Below are 25,476 nucleotides of genomic sequence, written 5' to 3'. Positions count from 1 at the left end.
GACTGGAGTAGGTGGTATCTCAGTGTGGTTTGATTGCATCTCCTGATGATTAATGAGGTTGAGCATTCTTCATGTGTCTGTTGGCTGCTCGGATGTCTTCTTTTGTGAAGTGTCTGTTCATATCTTTTGCCCATTTTATAATGGGGTTGTTTGTTTTTTTCTTTTCAGCACGTTTGAGTTCTTTGTAGATCGAGGATGTTAAGCCTTTGTCAGACCTGGAGTTGGCAAATACTTTTTCCCAGTCTGTAGGCTGATTCCCTGCTCTCTTGATGGTTTCTTTGGTTTTGCAGAAGCTTGTCAGTTTAATAAGGTCCCACTTGTCTATCTTCTCTCTTATGACCTGTGGGTTTCGGGTTTTGTTCAGGAATTGGATGACAGTTCCAATTTCCATGAGGGTATTTCCTTCATTTTCTAAGGTTCTTATGGTTTGAGGTTTTACATTTAGGTCTCTGATCCATTTGGAGTTAACCTTTGTGCATGGGGATAGATAGGGGTCCTGTTTCAATCTTCTGCATGTGGTCAGCCAGTTTTCCCTGCACCATTTACTGAATAGGTTCTCCTCTCCCCAGTGGTAGGTGGTGGAGGCCTTGTCGAAGATGAGTTGGTTGAGAAATTGAGGTTTTGCTTCTGGAATCTCAATTCTATTCCATTGATCTCTATGCCTGTTCCTGTACCAATACCAAGCTGTTTTGATGATTGTAGCTTTATAGTAAAGTTTGAAGTCTGGTAATGTGATACCACCTGCTTTGTTTTTTTTGCTGAGGATTGTTCTGGCTATTCTTGGACATTTGTGTTTCCATATGAATTCCTGTGTTGTTTTTTCTAGGTCTGAGAAGAATGTTGCTGGTAATTTGATGGGTATTGCATTGAATTTGTAGATTGCCTTAGGTAAGATGGATATCTTCACAATGTTGATTCTTCCAATCCATGAGCATGGGATTTTTTCCACTTGTTAGTGTCATCTTCTTTGATTTCTTTGAGCAGTGTTTTGTAATTTTCATTGTAAAGGTCTTTCACATCTCTGCTTAGGAAGATGCCAAAGTATTTCATTTTTTTGTGGCTATTGTGAATGGAATTGTGTTTCTTATTTGGGTTTCTGTTTGTTTATTATTGGTGTAGAGAAATGCGATTGTCTTTTGTACATTTATTTTGTATCCTGAGACTTTGCCAAAGGCTATTATCAATGTAAGGAGGCCTTTGACAGATTCTCTTGGGTTTTCAAGGTACACCATCATATCATCTGCATAGAGAGATAACTTGACTTCCTCTTTTCCTATTTGGATACCCCTGATTGCCTCCTCTTCTCTGATTGCTCTAGCCAGGACTTTCAATACTATGTTGAACAGGAGGGGTGAGAGTGGGCATCCTTGTCTAGTTCCAGTGATAATCTCTTTTAGTTGACACATTTAAACCACAGATTCAAAGTGATTATTAGCATAATTGGATTAATAGCTACCATATCTGTTACTGTTTCCTATTTTTTGCCTTGTTCTTTGTTCCTATTTTTGTTTTTCACTCAGAAACTTGGTTTCTGAAAGAAAGGAGAGCACAGAGAAACAATCATATCCTACTTCAGCCTCCCAAATAGCTAGGACTACACACATGCACCAACATACCCGGCTAATTTATTTGTATTCTTTGTAGGGAAAGTGTTTTGCTGCATTGTCCAAGCTGGTCTCGAACTCCTGGCGTCAAGAGATCCTCCTATCTTGGCTCCTAAAGTGCTAGGATTATAGGCATGAGCCACTGCACCTGGCCTCTCTGCCCTAATACATTGTGATTCTTTGTATTCCATTGGTCTCTCTAATTTGGAGGGCAGTGGTTTGCTTGGTGATATCACTTCATTTATGGATCTAAGAGGAGTTTTTTTCCCCCACAGCTCTTCTTTAAAAATATGTGAGGTTGCTTACATATTTTAAGATATACGAGTAGATATTATGTATCAGAAAGTGTGCCAAGGTTTCTGAATATAGCACAGTTCCTGGAATAATGCAGGTAGCAGCCCTGGGGGTGGCCCATACTAAGAAGAGAAACAGAAGCAGGAATTTTTTAAAAGCGTAAGAAAATAAGTAGAATAAGAGAAAGAAGTCACTCATCGATGGAAAAAAAAATAATGTGCTATGAACTGAGGAATATAACTCACATCTCTACACTGGAGGACTTTTTGATTTTGTTTTGAGTTGGAGTCTCACTCCATCACCCAGGCTGGAGTGCAGTGGCATGCTCATCGACCTGCTGGGCTCCAGCAATCCTTCTGCCTCAGTCTTCCAAGTAGCTGGAACTACAGGCACGTGCTACCATGCCCGGCTAATTTTTCTTGATTTATTGTAGAGATGAGGTCTTGCCAAGTTCCCCAGGCTGGTCTCAAACCCACTGGCTCAGGCAATCCATTTGCCTTGGCTTCCCAAAGTGCTGGGATTACAGGTTGAGTCACCAAGTCTGACCACCTGATGGTTTTAAAGTAAAGCTTTTGTTAGTCATTATTGATTACAGACTTTTTTTTCTAATTTTGTCCTTTATTTATTATTGTTTTATGAGGCATTTGACATTCTGAATTTTTTTTAACTATTGTAGGAATTGATCTTTTCCTTTCTTATTTCTTCTAGTGGTGGATTAAAGATGCCACTCTTGCCACTGAGAGTACTTGTCTATTTCTCTTTCTCTTCCCTTTGAATCTAGGTTGGCCTTGGGACTTATTTTGGCATGTAGTATATAAATATAGGCATGATGTATAATTTTCAAAGCTTAAGTTTAAGAGAACTGCAATTCTCACCTTTATTGGTTCCTTGGAACCCAACTGTCATGTTGTGGGAAGCCCAAGTCACATGGAGAAGCTTATAGAGGTAAACTGAGGCATTCCAGCTGACAACCTCAGGTGACTGCCATCACCAGACTGCAAGCCATATGAAAGAGACATTTTGGATGACCCAGTATTGTCTTATTTATTTATTTTTTGAGTAGGAGTCTCACTCTTGTCTCCCAGACTGGAGTGCAGTGACGCACTCATGGCCACAGCAGTTTCGACCTGCTGGGCTCAGGTGATCCTATCACTTCAGTCTTCCGAGTAGCCGGAACTACAGGCTTGCACTACTACACCCAGCTAATTTTTTGATATATTGTAGAGACAAGGTCTCACCAAGTTGGCCTGTCTGGTCTCAAACCCCTGGACTCAGGCAATCTTCTTGCCTTCACCTCCCAAAGTGCTGGGATTACAGGCATGAGCCACGGTGCCTGGCTGACCTAGTATTGTCAAGCCTCCAGATCTCTGCAGCCTTGTTCAACCACACAGAACAGAACTACCCAGCTGATCTCAATCAATTCAGAGACTTATGGAAGATAATAAGTGGCTATGATTGTTTTAAGGCACTAAATTTTGAGATGATTTGTCTAAAAGCAATAGATAACTGAAACATTTCTATTGCTTTAATGGTGAAGAGATCCAGATATCAATGAACTCTTTTATATTTTCTTCTAATTCTTTAAAAACATTATGTAAAGTTTTAGTTTAAATATCTTTTTTTTTCATTCGGCCAAATGACTTAACTCCATTTGATAGAAAATTTATCTATTCATTCATTTGTAATTCTTTTTTCCTCTAAGAGATGCAAGGAAAGTTTAGGTTTTTTTAAAATTATAAATTAATTTATGTTCCTTCTAGAAAATGGGAGTAAGAAAGACAGACTCCGTTCCTAATCTCACCTCTGCAAGGACAACTAATATTACCATTTGGATGCATCTCTTTTAATTTTCTGCACATATATATTTTAATATAAATGCTATTACTCCATTTTAGAACTCAGGGGTGCAACATACCTTGCAGAAAACCATTCATTATACAAAAGCAACCTGCTGAGAAAGTGAGTGAGTACTGAAAGGAGGGTTGCACTAGACCAGAGGAAGGGGTGCCTTTTCCTAACAAAGATGCTAGAAGCTTATTAAGCCCCAGGCCCTCAGAGTTGTTTTCACCCAAAAGTAGGGCCCTTTTTAGCCTTGGCTCCATTATGACCTGTTCTGTTTTTGCTGAATTTTATAACATGAAACTTGTGCCAGATTACTAAAGGTTGAGAAATGTTCTGAAGAAGAAAACCACTAAACCTGGGCACAACTGAATATAGGAAATGTGGGAGACAGAAGAGTCAAGAATAACTTTGAGTTTTAAAGAGTGATGTTACCAGTATTATTGAAAAGGATGGGGGAGGAGAACTGCTGTGGGTTGGACCATGTCTCACAACCATTTATATTCACCCAGAGTCTCAGAATGTGACCTTATTTGGAAGGAGGATTTCAAGATGAGGACATACTGGACTTAGGGTGGCCCTAATTCCAGTGACAGATATTCTTACATAAAGAAGGGAAGACACATGGAGACACAGAGAAGGTCATGTGAAGATGGAATCAGAGGTTGGAGTAATGCATCTACCAGCCAACAAATACCAAGGATGGCTGGCAGCCACCAAAGGTTAGGAAAGAGGGATGAAACAATTCTCCGTCAGAGCTTCCAGAAAGAACCAATCCTGCTAACACTTTGATTTTGAACTTCTGGCATTCAGAACTGTGGGAGAACCATTTTCTGTTGTATTAAGTCATTTAGTTTGTGGTAGTTTGTTATAGCAGTCTCAAAAAAAATTAATACTGATTCATATTATCGGTAGGTTATCAAGAGCTTACTCTGCTAGGTAAGGCCGAACTACAGGAAATTGTCAATATTTGACCTTTTTATTTGCTTACTGAGGCAGTAATTTCCTATAGTTCAACCTAATAGTTTATGTAACTTTTTTTTTTGATACAGGGTCTTGCTCTGTCACTCAAGCTGGAGTACAGTGGTATGATTAGAGCTCATGTGCCACTCTGATGGTCTAATTTAAAAAAAAATTTTTATAGAGATGGAGTCTCACTGTGTTGCCCAGGCTGGTCTCAAACGCCTGGACTCAAGTGATCCTCCTGCCTCAGCTTCCTAACATGCTGGAATTATAGGCATGAGCCACTGCACCTAGCCTAACTTATTTAATTGTCTCTCTCACATCCACAAAGACAATTTTCTTAGCTATGTTTGCAACAACCTTTTGAAGTAAGTGCCATTATCCTTATTTTACAGATGAAGAATTAAGATTCAGAGAAGCTAATAATCTTCTCACAGTCTCACAGACAATAAGTCACAAAACTACAAAACACACTCAAAATTGTCAGACCCCCTAAATCTATGTGATTTATCCAAGTCACTATATCTCAAACTTTAATGTCTATCCAGATTACCTAAGGAGCTTGTTAAATGTAGATCATGGTCTGGGGTAGGACCTGAGAATCAGCGTTTCTAATAAGCTCCTGGGTAATGCCGATGCTGCCGACATCTGACCACTTGAGTAGTGAGGGTTTAAGCATCGGGCCTTTCCCAACATGGTAAACTGACAGTGAGATTTCTTCTGGAGTAATTGTTTGGTTTCTAGTCATACCCAGGCAGAGTCATAGTGCAGACAGTTGAAAATAAGGGGCTGGACGATTTCGAAGAAATGAAAACTGGAGACAGAGCTCTTGGGGTCATCAGCAAAGAAAAGATGATTAAACATTTGACGGGATAAATTTACTGGGACCAATCTATTCCCCGCTTTTTTTTTTTTTTGAGTTGGAGGTCTCACTTTGACGTCCAAGCTGGAGTGCAGTGTCGTGATCATGGTTCACTGCAGCCTTGACCCTCCTCGCCCACCTGAGCTCAAGCGATCCTTCCACCTCAGCCTCCCACGTTATTCTACTTTTTAAAAAAATGCCATAGTTTATGTCTTTTGGATGAGACTGATGAAAAAGAAAACAAAACCCAAGTGTTCTTTGCGTAATGATTACAGATATTTTCTGTTCATAATGTATTTATGAATACATTTTAAAATATCTTAACTGGATGGGTTTAAGTGCTATAAATTAATGTTGCCTTGTGGTGAGTCCAGTGAACTGACCCACATGCCTAATTAATGAAATACTTACAACCAGAAGTTTAAGTGGATGCTTTAATAGTACTTCTTTCAGAATAGAGTTTTGGTTTAATGGAACAAGGAAAGAAACTGAGAAACGTACTCACACCAACAGGCACTCACGTTTCCTATGACCAAGAATGAATCTGAGCTAAAAATTGTTCAGATTTCTGGGATGTCCACAAGGTACAGTGGCAGCCACACATACCAAGGGACAAGAAAGGGGAGGGGAGAAAAGTCTTCACATTTCTTGAAAAAAATCTGTTCTTGAAGGCTTGCATAGAATGCTGGGATTGGTCTGTCTTTATGAGTCAGTAATGAAATTCACATTAGAGCTAGATCTACTATAAAGAATTTCATTTGCAATATTTTAAGGGCTAATTTGCAACATCTGCCTAAGTAAACATAACTCACTTGAAAAGTAGAGAAGCAAAACCATGTGTCTGAAAAATTGCACACAAGTACTTGATGGATTAACTAAATCAAACCCAGATGGACATGTGGCCCTGCAGATGCTTATAGTTCGCCTGCACACCATTTGACAAAGGCCACATCATTAAAGTCAAGTAGAATATTCAAGGCTGAGGAATTTCTATTGTTGAATATACGATTAGGAAAATAATTGATGGTTTCCATTACACTGGCTAAGGACTCTTAGAGGCTATTTCTCTGAGTACCATGTTTTAGAGGTTCTGGAAAGAAGCTCGCTGAGGAACTCTGGCTTCTGACTGACTTAGAGAGAATATTGACACCATAGAAAGATTTAAATTTTTCATTTGTGGTTAGTTTTTCTTAAAGGTTTTATGCAAGTGTCAAACATCTGAGATTTTTTTCAGAGCCTGGAATATATTATCCACCTGTTATGACTTGATAGACCTGTTTATAATATCTTAGGGACATGTATTTATAGCCACACATATTTTTATAGAATATACATGTAAATTCTGTGCAATAAATCAAGAGGAACAAAGATAAGAATGAGTTCTTCGTAATATATTCTAGGGGGAATCCTTCAAGATGATTTAATAGTTCAAAGGGATCTTGAAAGTGGTTCTCTTTTTCTTTTTCTTTCTTTTTTATTTTGAGTCAAAGTCTCACTCTGTCTCCCAGGCTGGAGTACAATAGTACAGTGGCACGCTCATAGCCACTGTAGCCTCGACCTGCTGGACTCGGGTGACCCTTCCACCTTAGCCCTCCAAGTAGCTGGAACTACAGCCACTCGCCACCATGCCCAGTAAAGCAAGCTGCCCAGATTGAAATTAAGATATCCAGAAAAGCATCTGGGAAATTACAAAACTGATACCCTCCCTCTGAAGGAAGGATGATCGATTACTAATTCTGTATTTTTCTTTTCTTTTTTTTCTTCAACCAAAGTGTGTTCTTCTTCTGTAATTTAAAAATTCCAATGAAGGAAAAAAGATCAAGTGAATTTATAGTAACTCCAGCAGTTGCATTTTGAAAAAACAAATCAAGTTTTTCCAGGTGATGGCTTATCTAGATGTTAAAATGATTTATTAACTATCCCAAACTCAACATTCCACAGTAAAAAGTCTTTCTGTTGTAAGGACCATGCTAACCATAGTCACTTGATCAATACTTTTTGAAGATTTTTAGAAAACCTCCTAAGCCCTTACAATTGAGTAAGCATAAAACATTCTACACCAAGACATTTTCTTGGCTTTTCTTTGTAAGAAGAGATCAGATTGGTTTCCACTTTGGCTAAATATGTTATCACTTTTGGTTGGAAGATGCCAGGCATTGTTTTAGTTATTTTCATTTAAAAATCAAAAAATACCACAGGATCGAGACCAGCCTGGGCAACACGGCGAGATCTCGTCTCTACAATAAATCAAAAAATTAGCCAGGCATGGTAGTGCGCCTGTAGTCCTGGCTACTTGGAAGACTGAGGCGGAAGGATCACCTGAGCCCAGCAGGTTGACTCTGGGGTGGCCGTGAACGCGACACTGCACTCCAGCCTGGGTGATGGAGTGAGACTCCAACTCAAAAGAAAAAAAAGAATTAAAAAATTGACTCTTTGCAAATATACGTATTATACACAGTGTGGCTTTATTTCAGTCTTTCAAATGGAGATGGTAATAAGGGGAATGAGAAGAAGATCATGATCCTTGGTGTCGGTGTTCAGTGGCAGTGAGAGTCCTTTGGAAACGTGTCTTTACTTTCCTCTGTCTGGCCATTCACTTTTCCACTTAGCTGTGCTGAGTAGAAATTACATGGTTATGTGTTTGTTTCCCTCATGAGCATATAAGCCCAGGATGCTCCGGTCAATGTCTAAGCAAAGTAGTGTGGCTGAGTTCATACTCTGCCCAGGTAGCCTCTTGCTTTCAACTACATAAGGTTGGCCGATGGCCTGGCCATTTTCACCCAACATGAAACTCCTCTCCCAGGATTCTTTGCTCCAGTGCACCCATTGGGCTGGCAGAGAATTGTCACGACCACCCTGTGCTCTGATGCTTACTCTGCCCCATCCTGCGTCCACGCCTTTTCTTTCTCAAGTGTCCCTCCACAAAAGCTTTTTCACTCCCTGATCAAACTTGCATCTGTTTCCTGGAGAGTCCAACCTGACACTGCTGGCACCAGACGTTGTCTAAGGAAGCAGTAAGGTGAGATCTAGGAGCCAGTAATGAGGAACTCTCTGGCTAGCAATGAGGAACCAGTTCCTGGCGGCAGTTGGTGTTGAAGGGATGCAAGAAAATTTGCCCCGAAATATGGTTTTTTGCCACAAGGTCTCTCTGAACTTCCTTCCTACACTTAATTATAGAGGAGGTGCTTCCCTCTCTGTTACTCATTATTTATTGCAGAAAAGAAGAGCAAGATAAGACCACACTGGAGCAAAAGCTTTACAAGTATGAGGGGATCCCCCCTGTAAAAACAAAATCATCTTTTAGAGGGCAGGCCTCTTGTGCTATGGTCTGAGTAACACTTAGCTGCTCGCCCTTGATACTGATAAGTCAAGGGGAAGGGAACTGGTAGAAAGAAATTTATCTCTTTCCAATCCAGGGAGCAAAGCCAGACTTGAGGTCTTTCTAAAATGGTTCTGCTCCCTGGACTCGAACTCAGAAATAAATAGACTTCTTTCTACTAGTTCCCTGCTCCTTGATTTATCAGTATCAAGGGTGAGCAGCCAAGCGTTACTCAGACCATAACACTTGTAGTGCAGGCATCCCTCACTAGGTAAGTATTCTAGGAACCCATCGGCATCAGTGTACCAGCTAGCATTGCTGTGAGTCGTTGTGTTCAGCTTAAGTGAATTTTTTGGGAAACTTTTCCAACACATTTGCCCTTTTCATGATAGGCGATTTATGAGCACACCTGCCCACACCACGCTGTATTCAGTAGTTTTTGACCAAAAATGGCATGGCCCTCACGTTCTACCCTCTCTATTCAACCAGTCTCACCCTGAGCAACTTCTTTTTGTTTCCCCACGTGAAAAAAGTCCTCAAAGGGAAACGTGTTGCCGATGTGGAAGAGGTGAAACAAAAAACGGCAAAAGCATTGGAAGGTGTCAAAATCGATGAGTTCAAAACTGGTTTCAGCAGTGGAAAAAGCATCTCGATAGGTGTATTGCATCCAACGGAGAGTACTTTGAAGGTGACTGAAGTTTAAGCATGTTAGAATAAATACACAATTTTTTACAAATAAATTCTGAGGTTTTTTGGGGGGTTCCCCTTGTATAATGCCTCTCAGGTTCATTCCGCTTCCAAAGATAACTATTTGCAAGTAGTTCTTTGTTTCCCCATCCATTCATTTTCCCAACCATGTGTTGCCTCAGTAGAATTCCTCTCCCCACCTCCCCCAACCTGTTTTACCAGAATTCAGGCCCGCATTCTTCCTGTTACCTTGAAATAGTATTTAAGTTTCTGTAACTCATTGGGAAGTTGCATCTTCATTCCGAAGGCTCCCGTGTATACATGTTTGATAAAATTTCTATGCCTTTTCTCCTACTGATCAACCTTGCCTCATACCAGTGATTTTCAGCGAACCTCTAGGGGACCAACAGCCATGGCCCCCACAGTGTACAGAAAGCCCCTAGAACAAGTGGCAGTCAATTTGATAAAACTTTTATAGGTAATAAGCTTGGGTGTGCTGCTGGAGAGACATGCACTGGTCAAGGAGATGATTCAGGCATTTGAATGTGCCAAGGGATGAGAAATAGGATAGTGGAGTTGGGTGGTTGTTTCCAAGTTGCATTGAAACTCTAGATTAATCATGAAAAGCTGAGGGGGATTAACAAACTGAAAAGTAAGTGTGAAAGCCAGAGGAACTTTTTGGTGGCTTTCAAAGAAAAAACTAGTGGCTCACAGACAAAGTTGACCAAGACCAGAATTCGATATTCAGATTGGCTGAACTTCCAAGATGGCTGAAGGCTTAACCACAATAGTCATGGACTCTAGTTGGGAAAACCTCAGCTCCTGACACATAAGATGAGGACATGGGATGAATGCCCTTATAGATTTTTACTCCCCAGGCTATTCTGAACCTTCTGAGTGTGCACAAGTGGCTTCCCCTCCTCATTACCAACCAGCACCTGAGAGTACAGATGGGATGATGGAGTGGACTGCTGATGAGGCAGCCAAAGTGCTGGTCCCTAGGCAACACTCTGACCCTCCTTCTCCTCCCTCACCTGTACCTTATCTTTGCAATCACATCACTTTCTTTGATCAAAATAATGACTTTGTGTTTTCACATACTGTGAGTCAATATTGTTTTCTATAGAATCAAGTAGTGTGGTATGATCATATGTTTTCTTTCATGATCTCTTATTTTTTCTGGAGTTATTATGTAGTTCTTTTATACACACAAAGACACATATGCCCGACTATGCCGAGTACACACTTCTGTCTTTTCCCCAAAGAGATCTACAACCATTTATATTGGGAAAAAGGAAATAGCCAATATTGTGAAGTCTTATTGAACATAGAGTCCAAGTTGGCATGGGTATCCAGGGAACCAGAGACCCAAAGCATCATCAAGGCCCTCCTTCAAAGAGAGGGTGCAAGCCAGGCATGGTGGCGCATGCCTGTAATCCCAGCACTTTGGGAGACTGAGGCAAGAGGAATGACTGAGTCCAGGGGTTCAAGACCAGCCTGGGCAACTTGGTAAGACCTTGTCTCTACAATAAATCAAAAAATTAGCCAGGGATGGTGGCACGCACCTGTGGTTCCAGCTACTTGAAAGGCTGAGGTGGAAGGATTGCCTGAGTCCAGCATATCGAGACTGTGGTGGCTGTGAGCATGCTGCTGCACTCCAGCCTGGGTGACAGAGTGAGACTCTGATTTTTTTTTAAAGTCTTAAAAAAAATAACAAAACAAAAAGCAACAACAAAAAAACAAAGAGAGGGTGCATGGGGGAGGTCAGTTAATAAATGGAGCTTTGGCTAAATTATAGGAGATTGCCAAGGTCCATAGACCCACCAGGTGGTCCTCTCTCTGGCCCCCAAGTATATAAATGGAATGGACATGCTTGGCAGTTGGAGCAACCCACGTTGGATCATTGTTCTTGTTCTTCTTCAGTAGATGGGAATGCCAAGAGCTGGGGACCTGTCTGCATAGGAGTCCATCTGCTCCATTTTCAAACAGTCAGCCCACACCCCTATTTTTCAGCCCTGTTCCTCTTCCATGTCTTCTCTGATATTAAACACTTCCAAGTCCTCTTGAGCATCTCAAAGCTTTGGCTTGCTTTGAATCAGGTCCCTAGTATGAAGGCATTTTTTTTTTTTTTTTTTTTTAGTTTTAAAGGTGAGGGTTACAATTCAGGATAAGGTATACAAATGTTCATTATGCGGGCACTCTTGTTGATGAGAAACTGCCCTCCCCTCCCCCGGCAGTTTCTCACTACTGCCAATCCTGCCCCTGCCCTTCTCTGGCAGTTTCCCACTACTGCCAACACTTTTCTTATAGTATTATGATAATTTTTGAAGGTCCATTTATGAGTGAGAACATGTGGTACTCAGGATTTTGTTTCTGTGATAGATCACACAGTATTATAGATTCTAAGTCCATCCAAGTTGCTGCCAAATTCATGACTTTGTTCTTCTTTATGGTTGTGTAATATTCCATCGTCTATATATACCATATTTTTTTATCCAGTCCTCTTTCGATGGGCAGTGTGGTTGGTTCCATGTTTTTGCTGTTGTGAATTGAAGGCATTTTAGATTCTGCTTAAGTCAGTTCCCACTTGAATCTCCTTTGTCTCCCCAAAATTTGTTTAGCTCTCTTTGCAATATCTCCCTTTGAGATCTGTTTTGTTTGCATTTGTTTTTGAATTTCTGTAACTTTAAAATCCACTTACCATTTTGGTAGAAACTTGGATGAGAAAATAAACTCCCAATCCGCCATATTTAACTAAACATCCAGTCCTTTTAAGATGCAGAGCAATTACTTCTCAGCTTCACCAATTTGCATTCTCATGCATCATTCTACTGGATTGTTCTTGAAACCTACACCACTTAGAAAGTTGTGGTATTTGGTTGGGCTCGGTGGCTCAGCCTGTCATCCCAGCACTTTGGGAGGCCTGTCATCACTGCACTGCCTGAGCCTGCGGGTTTGAGACCAGCCAGGGCAACTGGGCGAGACCTCATCTCTATAATAAATAAAAAATTAGTTGGGTGTGGTAGCGCACACCTGTATTTCCAGCTACTTGGAAGGCTGAGGCAGAAGGATCGCCAGTGCCCAGCAGGTCGATGCTGGGGTGGTCATGAGCATGCCACTGCACTCCAGCCTGGGCAACAGAGTGAGACTCCAACTCCAAAAAAGAACACTGTAGTATTTGTAACTAAGAAATAATTTAAAATAATTAAAATATAATGCAATACTGTTGTATGTGTTCTATCTGTACAGTTATTTATTTAATTTTTAATCTACAATTTGAAGCTGAAGATGATGTGTGGCTGAACTATAAAGGCCTTCGCATGTGAATTGAGCCTTGAAAAGTGAGTAACAAACAACAGCTTGCCAGGCACCTATAATCCCAGTACTTATGAGGCAGAGAAGAGAGGATTGCCCAAGGATTCCAGACCAGCCAAGGCAACTTGATGAGACCTCATCTCTACAATAAATAAAAAAAATTAGCCAGGTGTGGTGGCACATACCTGTAGTTGCAGCTACTTGTTTATTTTTCCAGCTACTTGGAAGGCTGAAGGGGAAGGCTCACCTGAGACCAGCAGGCTGAGGCTGTGGTAGCTGTGAGCATGTCACTGCACTCCAGCCTGGGTGACAGAGCGAGACTCCAACTCAAAAAACAAACAAAACACAGCTAACATTTAATGAAAGCTTCCTACATGCCAGACACTGTGACAAGTGCTTTATATCCATTATGAAAGAGGAACTATTATTATTAAAAGCTCCGTTTTCCAGATGAGGAGACTGAAACTCAGAGAGATTATGTAACATGTCCAAGACAACACAGCTAATGGATGATGGGGGTGGATTTGAAGGCAGATGGCCTGTCTCCAAAGCCAGTGATGTTAATGATCACTCTATGCTGCATTCTAGAGAGGAACCCAGATGTCCCAGGGCTTGGGAAACTTCATCGTATGGTGCCATAATCACTCAACACATTAGGTCATCGGGTGGTGATTATTTATATACTTGTCTTCCTCCTCTATTAATCTTGTAAGATTCTTGAGGGTATACACAGATGTGTCTCAATCTGTTTTTAATTTATTTCAGTGCAATGTTCACCATAGAATAAGTGTTCATAAAAATATATGATACATGAACATTGACTACTGATTCCAAACATTAGGAAGAAAAGCAATTTGAAGCAAAATGTAGGTCTGTGAGAATAGGGAAAAGGGGACTTCTTAACTTTATTTTAGCACTTATGGGAAAGGAAACAGGAGAATTTTGCTTTGAACTCATGGAGAAATGTATTCTTAACTTATGGTATTCTTAACTGGTACCTTTAAAAAAAAATCATCAAAGTCTGGCTGAGTGTCCAAGAGAATATTGCTATAACTAGCCATGAACTATGACCAAAAAGGATAGCTCTATATTTAAAAACTGTGGTGGTGGCTGGGATGAGTAAGGAAGGAAGAAGTGGAGGGAAGCAGAGTTTACAGTTCGGTAAATTACAGCTTGCAGCGGGACCGAGATGCTTCCCCAACCCCAGCCAGAGGACAAGTCAGCCAGAGGACGGTTACTCATACTTGTATAATTAAGGTGGCATTCTGGTGTACTTAAAAGGCTGACGTGTCAGCTTGTATTTCTTTATTAACAGTTATGGTGACAGGCAATTTATACTAAGGGACAACTGCCAGGAGAGCCTCTACCAGTGAATACAGTTGGGGGAAAAAACAAACAAACTAAAAGTAGGACTGAAGACCAAGAGCTTCTGAGGAGAGAGAAACCCAGAACCAGACTCTAAGATACAAGACATTCTGCCTTTACCCTTCCCATTCAGAATTATTTACCTGTCAACAGGAAAATTAGAGTAGACATCAGAAATCTTTTCTGATACCTTGAACATTGGGTCCATCTCACAGAGTGTAAGATTGTTCTTCCTGATAACTTTTTTATTTTTTTGAATCGGGGTCTCCCTCTGTTACCCAGGCTGGAGTGTAGTGGCATGATCACAGCTCACCGTAGCTTCTACCTCCTGGCCTCAGGCAGTCCTCAGGCAGTCTCCTGAGTAACTGAGACTACAGGCGTGCACCACCGTGCCCAGCTAATTTTTTGATTTATTGTAGAGATGAGGTCTCACTATGTTGCCCAGGCTGGTTTCAAACTCCTGGGCTCAAGCAATCCTCTTGCCTTGGTCTCCCAAAGTTCTGGGATTACAATTGTGAGCCACTGTGCCCAGCTCCCAAGAACTTTAAAAAAAAGAGTTAGTTATTTTTTAGGGAATCTAGAACTTTATACATTTTCCCAGGATATATGTTCCTGATGTGAAATAAAAGCTGAGTAATTGTAGCCGGGCACGGTGGCTCACACCTGAGAGATCTGCCTGAGTCCACAGGTTTGAGAGCAGCCTGGGCAACATGGTGCAACCTCATCTCTACAATAAATCAAAAAATTAGCTGGGTGTGCCTGTAGTTCCAGCTACTCGGAAGGCTGAAGTGGAAGGATCACCTGAACCCAGCAGGGAGAGGCTGTGGTGGCCGTGAGCATGCCACTGCACTCCAGTTCGGGCGACAGAGTGAGACTCTGACTTAAAAAAAAAAAAGCTGAGTAATTGATCTTTATCAGGTTATTCAATAAAGAAAGCTTAGCAGACTAACCTTAAATGTTAAAGGCTGTATGTGTTCTATATGCACAGTCATATTGTTTAGTTTCAGTTTACAAAAAATAAATTTGTAGAGTTAGGTATGACTGGACTAGAGAGGCTTTGTCTGGACTTTGGCCTTTGATTGGTCACTCTCTGGGAACTTTAGTAGCTTTGAGAACCCCAAGCCTCGAACTAATCGAGCAGCAGCTGGGCTTGTTGAAGTCCTTTGTGAATTCCTTGAAAGCAGGGCCCACTGATCTAAGGCAATTTGGTCATACATAATTCTTAGGTTCTTTATGGAAGATGACAGTAGTCATCGAAGAGGTTGAGGTAGGTGAAGGTTAGTTACTCTTTTACCTTGCTACAAGTTCATAAGGAATACATGTTTCAAACCAAATCTTGCCACCTACGGAGGGAGGGGGACCCAAAAAACCCAGAATTTATTTATTAAAAATTGTGTATTTATTCTTACATGTTTAAACTTCAGTCACCTTCAAAGTATTCTTGATGCAATACACCTGTCAAGATGCTTTTTCCACTGCTCAAAACACTTTTTGAACTCATCAGTTTTGATGCCTTTTGGTGCTTCTGCCATTTTTTTGTTTCACCTCTTCCACATTGGCAAAACGTTTCCCTTTGAGGACTTTTTTCATCTGAGGAAACAAAAAAATTTGCTTGGGGTGAGACTGGATGAATAAGGAGGGTGGGCTACAGGGGTCAAACTGTTTTTGGCCCAAAACTACTAAACTGTGTGGTGTGGGTGAGTACACTCATAAATCACCCATCATGAAATGAGCAAACATGTTGAAAGAATCCCCTCCTCCCCCCCCAAAAATACACTGAAGCCAAACACAGCCTCTCACAACAGCACTAGTAGGTACACTGATGCTGATGAGTTCCTAGAACACTTACCTAGCAGGGGAAGTCTTTATTACAAGAGTCCCACCCTTTAAAAGATAATTCTGGTTTTCTTGGGATCCCTTAGTATAGATATAAGTATTTATTTGCCAAACATTGATTAGCAAGCAGGGCTAAGACTGTTTGTTCAGTTCTGTAAATTTAATGAAGACCCAGCCTTCTGTCTTCCTAGGTTCTCTGAAAACTCCCATGCCTCCTTAGAGATGGAATAGCACTCAGAGTCAAGCTTCTTTCCCCCCGTGGCATTTATCAGAAGTCATCATGGCCAACAGCTAGACATGAGACTGTTTAGGGAGCAAACCTCGGGCTTCACTAAAGGGAAAAGACTAAACCCTCAGGCAAACTGGGGAAGAGTCTCTAACATTTGTGTAACCATTCTGTGCATCACGAATACTTTTGACTTCACCAGTGATGCCCAATATCTAACATTTGTACTTATCCTGGCAGTCAACACCATGAAAACCCAGAGATTTCTTCGGACACTCAGTTTGGTGATGAGCAGGGTGTAGGTTGTAGATCTTGAGATCCAGAAAACAAAATGAATTGCAGTTGTCCCCTCTGGTATGTGGGTAGAGCATCCCTGAACTGATACGTGAAGAAAATGCTGTGGCTTTTCTGTCTTGAAGTCCGAGAGAGAGAGAGAGAGAGAGAGAGAGAGAGAGAGAGAGAGAGAGAGAGAGAGAGAGAGAGAGACAGACAGAAAGACAGAGACAGAGATACAGAGAGAGAGACTGAAACTGTAGCTTAATTGAATATTTTATTTTATTTTATTTTATGTTAGTCAGGGTCTCATTCTGTCATCCAGGCTGGCTGGAGTGCAGTGGCACAATCACGGCCACTGCAGCCTCGACCCCGTGGGCTCAAGTGATCTTCCTGCCTCAGCCTCTTGTGTAGCTGGGACTATAGGTGTGTGCCACCAGCCTGGCTAATTTTTAAATTTTTTTGTAGAGACAAGACTCAGGCTGGTCTTGAACTTTTGGGCTCAAGCAATCCTCCTGCCTCAGCCTCCCAAAGTGCTGAGATTACAGACGTGAGCCACTGTGCCTGGCCTCGATATTGTTTTCTAAATTATCTTTATTTAAAATTCCTTTTTAAAAAATCCACAGTCATAAGCTATTTGCCGCCTCTCTTTTTTCCAAACTCACTTTAGGTTGAAAACCTTATGCTTAAGATGAATGGTAATGTCTCTTTAATTAAACAGGCTGTGCGTGATAAGCATGGATTCCATCTGCCTCCTTCTCACCCTGGGTCACATACTTTCGTTCCCACACCCCTGTCCCTGGAGAAAAACGTGTGACTGCACCTGTGCTGATATGCATCAGGTGTTCCCATCTCGCGGATCTTTGGTTTGCCAGCTTAGAATGTCCCTTGCATTGGCCTCCTTACTCCAGAGTAATCACGCGCTTCTGCACTTGAGCTTTGATTTCTTGGTCTGCGCCTTACTGGAATAACATATGTGCTTGCTCAATGTCTTTATTTTGCCAACAAAATACCCACAATCTCAATATTTTCAACCCCTTGTATTGTATGCTGATGTCTATTGATATTGACATCCAGACATTTTAGTCTCACTATTGGCACAGATACGACATTTTTGTGCCTAATTATTACTATGATAATGTAATACAATCTCTCCCTAGACAAAACCCCTTACTGCCAGCCACAACTCAAAATATTTGTTTTTGAAAAGTTCTTCTGATGATTGTCTTTGGCCTCTAAGAAGCCATCCATTTAATACTGTGTGATTGCAGGAGATTTTTTTTTTTTTTTTGAGTTGGAGTCTCACTCTGTCGCCCAGACTGGAGTGCAGTGGCCACTCCTGGCCACCGCAGCCTCCACCTGCTGGGCTCTGGTGATCCTTTCGCCTCAGCCTTCCGAATAGCCGGAACTACAGGTGCGCGCTACCACATCCGGCTCATTTTGATTTGTTGTAGAGATGAGGTCTCGCCAAGTTGCCCAGGCGGGTCTTGAACCCGCGGGCTCAGGCAATCCACTCACCTTAGCCTCCCAAAGGCGTGGGATTACAGGCTGAGCCACCGAGCCTGGCTGCAGGAGATTTTGAAGAGCCTGGGACCACACATTCTCCTTTAAAGCTGCGTGTTTGTACTGGTCATCAGAAGTGGTGATCTATTATTCATGTGACAAACACACTGGACTTATATATTCTTGGCTTTGCTATTATTGTCTTATGATGGGATCATATATATTATTTACCCTAGAATATGTAACAAAAGGAGTTATACAGTGATTATAAATATTTATTTGTCTCTGCTTTAGGTGGGAGCTTGGAGTGGGGTGAGGGAAGATGAACACGCCTGGCTGTAGAAGAATAAATCGCCATGATCACACATCCCAGGGGAGTGCATAATCCAGTTAGCTCCCACCCTCTGTCCAGTTCCTGTTCTCAAATGCAAGTGCATTCATGATCTTATGTTGTGGGAAGTGGGCTGGGTAAGTGAAAGGAGCATAAAGAATGCCAGGGAGGCAGCAGACAACCCCAGCTGGGAAGTGGGGCCCCAGAGTGTAGATCTGGAGTGTTCCTTTGGTCCATTCTTTCTGGTTGGGTTGACAGAACAGCTTTCCACAGAACAGGAGATTCCTGGAGTCATTCTCACAGTCCTGGCACTCCCAGCCAACCATGAGACCCAGAATCATCTACATTGCTATCTAGGCTCGTGGTGGGGTGATGGGGGAGGACTCCCACCAGGTGGCCCCAAAATGCAGCAGGGACCTGCGTGGACTTGGATCACCCGCAGCCCTCTCTAGGGTAACTCCCAGCTGGCATGCATGATCATTTTATTAACCTCACAGTAACACAACCCTACATGCTACACAGTCTATAATAAGTCTCTGTGGACCCCACTTGTCATATCATAGTGGAATTCTATCATAGCTCCCTCCTTTCTATTAAAATATGATTGAGGTTTCCTTAACATTATGGAACTTAGGTAGGTGTATCATGACATTGACTTTTCAGCACAAATATCTTTTTCCTACTCTTGAGATATTTTCTATCAAATAAGCTTAAGATAATGGTTTTTAGTCAGCTTTGCAAAGCAAAGGAAAACTCCATTTCAGATTTTGGGAGTAGAATATATATAAATATCATGCACATGCGTGTGTGTGTGTCCGTGTGTGTCCATATATATATGTTCATATATTTAAATATGCCACTACTTTTACTGATTGAATGCAAAAGAACACGTGGATTTAGCTTTGCATTTCATGTACAGAATTTGAGAAGCTAACACACAGCATGCAAGTGAGAAATAAATCAACAAAGTATCACACCATCTGCTGTGGATACCTACCAAACTGATGCCTGGCTTGCTATTCAATTTGAGCATTTAAGTTTTTTCATCCCATCTTCAAAGGCAGAAGTTGGCAGCTGCTCTAGTGTACAATGAGTGTGTGTGAAGGGGTGATGCAGAGAAGTAGATTATTATTGTTTGGGGAAGAATCACTCAAGTGGTCTCCTCACTTATGTAACTATGGTGTGAATAGACGCCATTGTCCTGCTGGACAGTATCACTTTGAAAAGATTTTCCTTATTCTGGGAAGGGTCATGTAAGTGGCCTTGCTTAGTCACTTAAAAGTGCAGGGTGAGTTGGCTGTTATTCTGGGAGAGGAGCATATCCAGAACTTTGATGTTTCAAGTGTCTTAAAAAAAGTTGTGAGGACACCACTACGGAAAAACATGGGAATTTCCCTGACCAAGCGCTCCTGGGGCCATGTTGCATTCTGAGAAGTGACCCTGCTAGGAGATCCTTGATAGCAGGAATCTTAGGGCAGGAGGGTCCTGCAATGGGACAAGATACTGGGGGATGGTCTTTCCCCATGAAGAAGCCTGAGAAGTCAGGCACAGTGGCTCAAGTCTGTCATCCCAGCACTTTGGGAGACCGAGGCAAGACAATTGCCTGAACCCAGGGGTTCAAGACCAGCCTGGGCAACTTGGTAAGACCTTGTCTCTACAATAAATCAAAAAATTAGCTGGGTGTGGTAACACATGCCCGTAGCTCCAGCTACTTGAAAGGCTGAGGCAGAAGGATCTCCAGAGCCCAGCAGGGCGACGCTGGGGTGACCGTGAGTGTGCCACTGCAATCCAGCCTGGGTGATGGAGTAAGACTCTGACTCAAAAAAAAAAAAAAGAACTCCTGAGAAAGGAAGGAGAGAAAGACAGTGCCTCCCCCAGTGAGCGCCAGCACTGTCTTTTGGAGATGGTTTCTAGGGTGTGGGCAACTTTGCGTCTCCTCATGTTGCTTCAGATAACTCCAAATGAGTGTTCAAAGACACCTCTCACCCAAATCTCACAGCCTTGAGCTCGTTGTTTCTCTGGAGTCAGAACTTGTGAAGCCTCAACCCTATGAGGCAACAGAGAAGTAAAAGCGCTGTAAGCAGGTGGGCCCCAGCAGGGAGAACAGGGGCCCTTCCGCTGTGAGCAACGCTGAAGGAAGGCAGAGCGCACCTGTAGGGCTGAGGCCTCCAGACCCTGCAAGGATCCGAGACTGCCCCCAACTCTGCGTTTTGACTGTTTGAACATTTTTGTCCCCTCCAAATTCCTGTTTAAACCGAATCCCCAATGCAACAGTGTCAGGAGACAGGACTTTTGAGAGAGTCCTGAGGGCAGAATCCTTTTAGGTGCCCTTAAAAAGGGTTGGACAGAGGGATTTTGTCCTTTTTTGCCCTCCCACCTACTACCATGTGAGGATGCAGCAGGGAGGCCCTCACCAGCCTCCAGATGTCGTCACGTCAATCTTGGATCTTCAAGTCTCCAGAACTGTGAGAAATAAACTTTGTTTTTTAATAAATTACCCAGCCTCAGATATTGTGTTACTGTAACTCTCTGAGATGAACTTCTTCCACTCAGCTCTCAAGGCCCCTGAGCTAGAGCCATTGGTGTCTTATACTTAGCTCTCTTTAAGTCACTCCTGGGCACTGTGGGACCTTTGAATGCCTGACGAAGAGGTTTATTAGGAAAGGAAAGATGAATCTCGGGATTGGCAATTACTGTGTGAGGAAGCCCATGCATTACACTCAGAGAACGAACTACCCTGTACTGGGCTGAGGGTCGCCCAGTTGCACATAAGGAACAGAAGTAACATGCAGGGAAAGGTCATGACTCCATGCCATTACATGGAAAGAGCAAGAGATAAAACACATGGAGGCGCACAGACACACATGTAGTACGCTACTTCTGGTATATAAATTTAAGAAAGTAAGATTGCAGATTTGTAAGATGCAGCAAGTTCCCAAATGAAATTGAGACTGGAATAAACAAAAGGCCAAAAAATACTTTCTCTCAGGAAGCAGACCCAGAGCAGAGTAAAGCAGCCAGAAGTTCAAGTCCATACAAGAGATCTGTGTCAACGGCAGAAAGAGATGCTCTCTCATGGGCTTAGCCTTCAGGGTTTCCCTGAGTCATACGTGGCTTTGTCATTAGAAGAGGTCAGTTTAAGTTAAGGTAATGGAAAGTCTATGACCTGCTGGCCTTGTTCTAACATTAGAGAATCAACCTCTAGCCAGCAAAGGGTGACTCTTTTCCCTATGATTCATGTATTACCTAGAAACCTCTGGTTTCCTGGAATTCTTTTTTCTTTTTTTAATTTTTAGTTTTAAAGATGTGGAGTACAATTCAGGGTTAGGTATACAAATTTTCATTATGCAGGTTCCCTTGTTGATGAAGTGTGCCCCCCTCCCTCGGCAGTTTCCCACTACTGCCAAACCTTTTCTTATAGTATTACAATAAATGATCAAGGTCTACTTATGAGTGAGAACATGTGATATTCAGTTCTTTGCTTCTGTGATAGATGACTCTGTATTATAGATTCTAATTCTTTAAAATTCTTTCAGCTGTAACTATTAAACACTACAATTCTGGATGACACATTTTCCCTCCAGGGGGTAGAATTAATCCTCTCAGTATTAAAATGTAGCTGTTTATTTTTGACTATGCCCTGCCCCAAATAGCAGTGACATAGGTTATGTCTGAATTGCATCAAAATGCAATGTTATTCATAATAACCTTATTATAAGCATATCATTTTTACAAATTTTATATATTGTTTTTATCGTTATAGCTGCCATACATTCAACAAATATTTATTGATAGATTACTACTCTAGGAGCGGATTATCATTGAATGAGGTGCCTTAAAGATATGTCTAATCCTTGCAATCATATTGAAAGTTGAGGATTATTATTTCCATCGTATAGAAGGAAAAAATTGAAGGCCAGAGAGTGTAAGTAACTTGCCCCAACTCAGGCAGCTACTAGAAGGCAAAACCAGGGTTTTCTGACTGCATAGCACTTTCTGCTACACCAGAACAAATCTTTAGAGCTTTCTTTTCTTTTTTCTTTTTTTCCTATTAACCTATCAAAATTATTCATTGTTACCATTATTCGTGATTTTTCACTGCTGACAGTAGCTGTTCTGCTGGGCAATATCTAATTTTTTTCCATTTATTTTGTAAGCAAAGAAACTCCCCAATATCCAGGGACTTCACCATCTCCCTTACTCTAGCAAAGTTTCAGGGAAGGGAAACTCAGCCAAACATTGGTGAAAGAACATGGAATGAAAAACTAGAAAGAGTTGATCAAGAGAGTTTGGGAAACTAAGAAATTATAGAATCACCATCTTTGAAACAAATTCCCAGAATATCAACTAGTTCTATTGCCCAATGCCATTTCAGAAACACATTTTGAAGTAAAATATAAATAATTTTAAACATGTCATTTAAGATTACCCATAGGCCGGGTTCAGTGACTCAGCCTGTAATCCCAGCACTTTGGGAGGCCAAGACAAGTGGATTGCCTGAGCCTGCGGGTTTGAGACCAGTCCGAGCAACTTGGCGAGATCTTGTCTCTACAATTAAAAAAACAAAAAATTATCTGGGCATGGTAGCATGCACCTGTAGTTATGGCTGCTTGGAAGGCTGAGGCGGAAGGATCGCCTGAGCCCAGCAGATTGACGCTGGGGTGACCATGAGTATGTCACTGCCCTCTAGCCTGGGCAACAGAGTGAGACTCCAACTAAAAAAAAAAAAGATTACCCATAGATCTACTCTACTTAGTGCAATAATCAAGAGTTGACTCTACCTAGGCAAATGTGCATACCCCCTTCAGAACACATTGGTATGCTGGAAAGACAGGCAAGACGGTATTTTTTTTTTATTGTTTTTAAATATTGGAAACCCAGAACACTGTGAATATCTACAAATGGATTGAATTATTTGTTGAGACAGTAAAAATATTTCGTTGGTCATACAGTGATAGTGGTAGGAGTGTGTCATGGATATAAATATCATCTGACATGTGCGCAAAAGTAGAAAAAAGTTTTTGACTTTCTCTTTTGGTTGTATTTTGGTTACAAGACTGGAGTCTAACTCTTGCTGAGAAATAAATGCTCCAGAGTAAAAGTGGCTTCCATAAATTATTGATGGTTGTTAGGTCCAGAAGGATATTCTTCCCAGGGCATATGGTTATTAGCCCTCTTCCAGATTCAAGGTAGGTAATGGGGTGCAGCATTCACATATTTACTTAAAATGTCCAGCATGATATTCATGTTCATGCCAAACAAAAATAGGAAAGTTTCTCTTGAGCTTTGTTATTTATAAAATAATCAGACCTTTGGGATGTAAGTTCTCTTCTTGTCAGGATTTCATCTTTCATTCAAGTTATACTTGGGTAGTATTTTTTAATATAATTGGCATAGACATTAGACTTCCCATGATTATTCTAACCTGCAATCATATAGATTTAGAGAACTAAACCAAAGCACGGTCGAATTAGTGGCATTCAGTTTGGCTGGAAATCATGTCAACTCATAGTTGGTGAGCTTATCCAAATAAAATTGTGTTTTATTCATGTTTGAATTTCCAACATTGATCACTGCACCTGAAGTGTAAGGAAGCATTCACCAGAGTTGTTAAATATTGAAATATCCGGCGGGTTCAAGACTAGTCCGGGCAACTTGGCAAGACGTGTCTCTATAATTAAAAAAAAAAAAAATTAGTTGGGCATAGTACCACATGCCTGTAGTTCTGGTTACTTGGAAGACTGAGGTAGAAGGATAGCTGAGCCCAACAGGTTGATGCTGGGCGTGCCACTGCACTCTAGCTTGGGCGACCAAGTGAGACTCCAACTTAAAAAAAAAAGAAAATATTGAAATATTGATACTAGCAGCGGTTAAGGATAACTTTCTTTTCTTAGAGGAGCTCACTTGCTAACATTCAGTACATGCAGACAGACTCAGGACCTTGTCTACAGGATGACCCTGAGAGTGTTATCTGGTTGCCTTGGGCATGTCTGGACTGAACTCAGCCAACACCTGCATTCTTCTCTGTAGTTTCTACACAAGTTTTCTCTCTTTCTCCCTCTTTACCTTTTTCTTTTGTTGTTTGAGGTTTTGAGAACTTGTTTAGATACTTTTCCCTGGGGCCAAAGAAGACTGTTTCCTGTATGAAGGAATTTAACTTTACCCTTGAGCTTTGTTTGGGTGCTGAGTGAGGGGGAGGACCACTCAGACTTTGGACCTATGTCCATAGTGGTCATCTCATTTCACTAAGATATTCTCTTTCCACAAAGAGGTGGAAAGTACAGTCTTCACTATTGTCTTTGGGGATTAAGTCAGGTTTTGTTTTTTAAATTATTCTTTTTATTTTATACACTAGAGCAGGTTGGGTTCATTTTTTGTCTTTCTGCCAAAGGTAAGTCTCTGGATACTTCTTGATGTACAATTGACTCACTGGTCACCACAAGGCCAAGTAAAGAAGGGTCAGCCACTTATTCCCAAGGACTATTTACCTTTGACTTTGGATACAAGAACTCTGCTTTGGGGCTTGTTCCTTCATCTTCTCCAGGGTTGTTTATCTGGTTTTTTTTTTTAAGTTGAAGTCTTACTCTGTCACCCAGGCTGGAGTGCAGCGGCATGCTCACAAACCACCGCAGCCTCTACCCACCGGGCTCAGACAATCCTTCCGCCTCAGCCTTCCAAGTAGCTGGAACTACAGGCGTGCGCCACCACGCCTGGCCAATTTTTAAAATTTATTGTAGAGACAAGTTCTTGCCAAGTTGCCCAGGCTGGTCTTGAATCCCTGGGCTCTGCCTCCAAAAGTGCTGGATTACAGCTGTGAGCCACCACACCCAGCCACCTTCTCCAGGTTTTTGCTGAAATATTGTCTACCTCTGAGGCCCTTCTAGAACACACTGTTTAGTGCCCCCACCTTCTTCCCCAGCAATCTTTGTCTCCTTTCTCTGCTTTATTTTCTCCATAGCACTCACCATTATCTGCTCCGCTATGAAAGTGTCTTACGTACCTTCTTCATTAGACAATGTAAATTCCATGAGGGTGGGATTTTTGGTTACTTGTTCACCA

Source organism: Carlito syrichta, unplaced genomic scaffold (assembly GCF_000164805.1).
Source record: "Carlito syrichta isolate Samal-C Ts95f unplaced genomic scaffold, Tarsius_syrichta-2.0.1 Scaffold314352, whole genome shotgun sequence".
Lineage (NCBI taxonomy): Eukaryota > Metazoa > Chordata > Mammalia > Primates > Tarsiidae > Carlito > Carlito syrichta.
The sequence above is the reverse complement of the archived record's forward strand: the minus strand, read 5'-3'. Positions refer to the sequence as shown.